Raw genomic sequence first — 6000 nt, forward strand, 5'->3', positions numbered from 1 at the left:
AGCACTCAATCCGTGGACCCTGTTCATGTAGAATTAGTAGACAGTGAGGTAGAACGCAGAGCCTCCTTGCCACCATCGGATGCGTTACCACCCGTCACCCCGATAGAAGTTAAAGACTTGATCAAAGACCTACGTCCTCGCAAGGCTCCCGGTTCCGACTGTATATCTAACCGCGTTATTAAACTTCTACCCGTCCAACTCATCGTGATGTTGGCATCTATTTTCAATGCCGCTATGGCGAACTGTATCTTTCCCGCGGTGTGGAAAGAAGCGGACGTTATCGGCATACATAAACCCGGTAAACCAAAAAATCATCCGACGAGCTACCGCCCGATTAGCCTCCTCATGTCTCTAGGCAAACTGTATGAGCGTCTGCTCTATAAACGCCTCAGAGACTTCGTCTCATCCAAGGGCATTCTCATCGATGAACAATTCGGATTCCGTACAAATCACTCATGCGTTCAACAGGTGCACCGCCTCACGGAGCACATTCTTGTGGGGCTTAATCGACCAAAACCGTTATACACGGGAGCTCTCTTCTTCGACGTCGCAAAAGCGTTCGACAAAGTCTGGCACAATGGTTTGATTTTCAAACTATTCAACATGGGCGTGCCGGATAGTCTCGTGCTCATCATACGGGACTTCTTGTCGAACCGCTCTTTTCGATATCGAGTCGAGGGAACCCGCTCCTCCCCACGACCTCTCACAGCTGGAGTCCCGCAAGGCTCTGTCCTCTCACCCCTCCTATTTAGCTTATTCGTCAACGATATTCCCCGGTCGCCGCCGACCCATTTAGCTTTATTCGCCGACGACACGACTGTTTACTATTCTAGTAGAAATAAGTCCCTAATCGCGAAGAAGCTTCAGAGCGCAGCCCTAGCCCTAGGACAGTGGTTCCGAAAATGGCGCATAGACATCAACCCAGCGAAAAGTACTGCGGTGCTATTTCAGAGGGGAAGCTCCACACGGATTTCCTCCCGGATTAGGAGGAGGAATCTCACACCCCCGATTACTCTCTTTAGACAACCCATACCCTGGGCCAGGAAGGTCAAGTACCTGGGCGTTACCCTGGATGCATCGATGACATTCCGCCCGCATATAAAATCAGTCCGTGACCGTGCCGCGTTTATTCTCGGTAGACTCTACCCCATGATCTGTAAGCGGAGTAAAATGTCCCTTCGGAACAAGGTGACACTTTACAAAACTTGCATAAGGCCCGTCATGACTTACGCGAGTGTGGTGTTCGCTCACGCGGCCCGCACACACATAGACACCCTCCAATCCCTACAATCCCGCTTTTGCAGGTTAGCTGTCGGGGCTCCGTGGTTCGTGAGGAACGTTGACCTACACGACGACCTGGGCCTCGAATCAATTCGGAAATACATGAAGTCAGCGTCGGAACGATACTTCGATAAGGCTATGCGTCATGATAATCGCCTTATCGTTGCCGCCGCTGACTACTCCCCGAATCCTGATCATGCAGGAGCCAGTCACCGTCGACGCCCTAGACACGTCCTTACGGATCCATCAGATCCAATAACCTTTGCATTAGATGCCTTCAGCTCTAATACTAGGGGCAGGCTTAGGGACCCCGGTAACCGTCCTCGTCGAACTCGACAAAGAGGTCGACGTGCAACCTAACCCATGCATCAGCCCGCTGAGTTTCTCGCCGGATCTTCTCAGCGGGTCGCGATTCCGATCCGGTAGTAGATTCATTCGCGAAACAATTGCTCTTGAGTTGTTAGGTCTCCTTCGGAGGCGCTCGGGCAGTTGTTAGCAAATCCCACCCCTCTTGGCTGAGCCTTTGCTCGCCCACCTGTCCTGGTGAAACTGGAAAGGCCTTCGGGCTACCAGTAAACTTTCAATCATAAAAAAAAAAAAAAAAAAAAAAAAAAAAAAAAAAAAAAAAAAAAAAAAAAAAAAAGCTGCTCTTGAGTCGTTAGGTCTCCTTCGGACGCGTTAGGGCAGTTGTTAGCAAATCCCACCCCTTCTGGCTGAGTTCTTGCTCGCCCACCTGCCCCGGTAAAATTGGTCTCCGGGCCACCAGTAACCGCTCAAACATAAAAAAATATGCTTTCAGATCTCTTCCAGCCGGTTGATGTGAAATAGTTGGCGGCTCCGCTCCGGCCAATTCTAAACGTATACGATCCGGTCTGTGTGAAAAGAAAAAAGCGGTCCGATGCTCTCCGAGCCGGTCTGTGTGAACGGACCCTATGACGAGATTAAAATCTCTTAAGATATTTATTGTTCTGAAAGGAAACATATAATTTTTACAAAAGCTACGTAGGACTTCTAATGTTTAATCAAACGGACTTCGAAAAAAGATTAATTCATCCCTACCCTTCCTCAAGAGAGATTTTAAAAAGGGTTTTAGCAGTATGCTACATGTGATTATAAGAAAATTCTATATGACGTTTATAATAAACTAATATGTTGGAACTTATATAATGGCAATGCTATTATTTTAAATTGCCGTAGCTATGAAACAACTGTAGGTACTAGAGACTAGCTGTCTCAATAGTAGTATAATGATGGTTTTTTTAATAATATGGCTGTATTTTTATCTTTACTATACAATTAATACTGCGAAATTACTTTTTATTAAATTAACATAAAGTCGATTTTAAACACGCGCTATAATTTTAAAAGTCGGTATGGCCGCATCATTGTTCTTTCAACAATGTACAATATCACTAAAAAGCTACGATGTATCGTAAATCAGCGGGCACGGTAGATCAGTTTCAATTAGCAATTTTATCAATGAATCTACTCAAATAAACAAATAATTTTAAGAAATGTCGGTCCAGCTGAGCCCTGTGCTGTCCAGTGATTGTTGAATTTGCATTATAACATTACTTTGTAATTGCAAGACCGACATTTGTTGAAATTAACCGATGCCTTTTTTTTCTTACAAAATCTTACATCGATACTCTCACGCCTTGTTCACGGGAATAACTAGAAATAAACATTTCGTGTAAATTTTTATTGCAAGATCTTTAACGAATGCCATTTTTTTGTTCCTACAAAATCTTACATCGATACTCTCAAACTACGCCTTGTTCACGGGAATAACTAGAAATAATATTGACATTTACGGATTTTCGTGTGAATTTTATTGCAAGACCTTTAACCGATGCCATTTTTTTGTTCTTACAAAATCTTACATCCCACAAACACAGCCCACTGAGTTTTTCGCCGGATCTTCTCAGTGGGTCGCGTTTCCGATCCGGTGGTAGATTCTACGAAGCACTGCTCTTGCTAGGGTCAGTGTTAGCAACACTCCGGTTTAAGCCCCGTGAGGTCACCTGCTAGGGCGAGGCTGAAATAGCCTCTCAAGGCTATCAGCATATGTAGGAAAAAAAAATTGATACTCTCAAACTACGCCTTGTTCACGGGAACAGCTTAAATTAACCTTAAAATTTACCGATTTTCGTATGAATTTTCTAAAACGAATCTTTCCTACAGATCTTGGCCTTGCAATTGCATACGTAATAAAAAAGTGAGCAGTCGAAACGATCGAAGTCTGATTGGTAATTAATTTATTTTTATTTCTACAGATTTGCGTTTCGATTATTTGGGAAGATTCATTTGTTTCCTTTAATTTAATAAATATGACGTGGGAGCTGAAAATTAAAATTACACCAGAATAATAATCTTATTGTTGAATGGTGTTGGAGACGGATGTTGCGATTTCCATGGACAGCATGCCGGACCAATCTATCCATTCTGAAGGAGCCCAGTATTGCCACAAGGCTGTCCGCTATCTGCTTCCAACGTATTCACACGTATTTCGGTCACATCGCCCATAGAGGCCCCGATAACTTAGAGAAGCTGATGGTAGTTGGTCAGGTTGACGGGAGAATATCACGCTCACCTACCCGCTGGTCTGATCTGGTTAAAACACTCACCGGCCTGCCAATAGCCGAGGCTATCAAGACCGCTGAGGACAGGACGACGTTCGGAAGCATTGCGCATCGAGTGGTCCACACTTCAGATTAGACACGACCTTCAGCAATGAAGAGACCGACTCAGAAGAAGAATAATAATCTAACTTTAAAAAACTTTCCCAAATCATTATTCGCGTTGTGCGACTTAAACTTCAATTTCACTAGTCGCGCGTAAGAATCGCGCAGCCGAGCACCTGTTTAACCTCTACGTTAAATTTAGCGAAGCGAAAATACACGGTCAATTAATACCGGACAGCACAACAAAGATATGTACTTGGCACTGAACGCAACTAATTAGACGAAAAGCGAAATTTTCGGCCGTCAATTGTAGGTATGGTCGTGTAATAAAAATCAAACCCGCAAAATTATAATTTGCGTAATTACTGCTGGTAGGACTTCTTGTGAGTCCGCACGGGTAGGTACCACCACCCTAAGTTTCGTGTAGTCGGTGTGGTGGAGCTTGATGGGGTTTAGTTGGTAGTCGTTCTGCGAGGCAAGTGCTTCGTGCGCCTTTTTCAAGGCGTAGTCTCCTGTGAGAAATTGGGGGAGGTGGAGTATCTCGGCCCTTCTCTTCTCCCCTTCTTCCTCTCAGGAGGCGCCGGAGTCTGTCATAGCCCGGTCCGTTACCCCCCTCGACCGGGTATCCGTAAATGGATTCCCCAGCGTTAAAAAAAAAAAGGTACCACCACCCTGCCTATTTCTGCCGTGAAGCAGTAATGAATGCGTTTCGGTTTGAAAGGTGGGGCAATCGTTGTAACTATACTGAGACCTTAGAACTGATATCTTAAGGTGGGTGGCGCATTTACGTTGTAGATGTCTATGGGCTGTGAGCTCGTCCACCCACCCACGCAATAAAGATATCCTTTCAATTGAAAAACCGTTTCGAAGATTTCACTTTCCACCTGGTATTAAGAGTGGTTACCAGAGCCCATAGACATTGACAACGTAAATGCTGTCTCCGTTTTTACAATACTTACTTCACAATACATATTCAATGTTAATAAGATTCGGATACATTTCACGCCGAACCGACGATCCGCCGTGCACTTCCTGCGTGCGATCGTTGCCAACTGTCATCGTTCAAGTGATTTACTCCCATCCAGTTTAGTATCAGAGAAACCCGAAAAATATTCCGTTTCAAAGATTTATACGGCACACGAAAACACGATTTGTTCTCGTTTCCTAAAATACAGCTTTGTTGCGAAACGCGCGATTCTGAGCCGGTGAGCTGGCGATTCGATTATTTTCGTGTTTTCGAAAATGCAGTTTTTTTATTTTTTTATTGCTTAGATGGGTGGACGAGCTCACAGCCCACCTGATGTTAAGTGCTTACTGGAGCCCATAGACATCTACAACGTAAATGCGCCACCCAACTTGAGATATAAGTTCTAAGGTCTCAGTATCGTTACCACGGCTGGCCCACCCTTCGAACCGAAACGCATTACTGTTTCACGGCGGAAATAGGCGGGGTGGTGGTACCTACCCGTCCGGACTCACAAGAGGTCTTTCTTACCACCAGTAAAAGGTGTTATTCGTTTTCGTATATATTGGGAACAGTGTCCTTAGTGCGAGTTTTTTAACGTTCTCGATAACGTAAAAGTTAACCAATTTTTGTATGCAGTTGGAACAGCGTCCTTAGCGGCAAACGTAGGCAAGCGTTCTTCAAAATTTGAATTAACTTTTACACTATCCAGAACGTTAAAAAACTCCCACTAAGGACACAGATGTCAAGGCTATATAATAAAAAAGGACTCCACATAACCACGACTGATCTGCCTCGAGTAACCGACTATGATGATGATACATTGGGATAATGCTTACCGTTTTATATTTTTAACCGACATCAAACAAAAAAGGAGGAGATTCTCAATTCGACTGTATGTCCCATTTTAATTTAGTCCAGTTCTGATAATGGTATCCATGAGAAAACAATATAAGTCTTAAATTTGCATTAAGTATGTGCGCGACAAATAGATGAATAACTCAATAACTCAATATCACGCCAACCGATTTCGATGATTATTGTTTTTAGTGTATATTAATTTGTTTTGAA

This window comes from Bombyx mori, chromosome 27 (assembly GCF_030269925.1).
Source record: "Bombyx mori chromosome 27, ASM3026992v2".
Classification (NCBI taxonomy): Eukaryota; Metazoa; Arthropoda; class Insecta; order Lepidoptera; family Bombycidae; genus Bombyx; species Bombyx mori.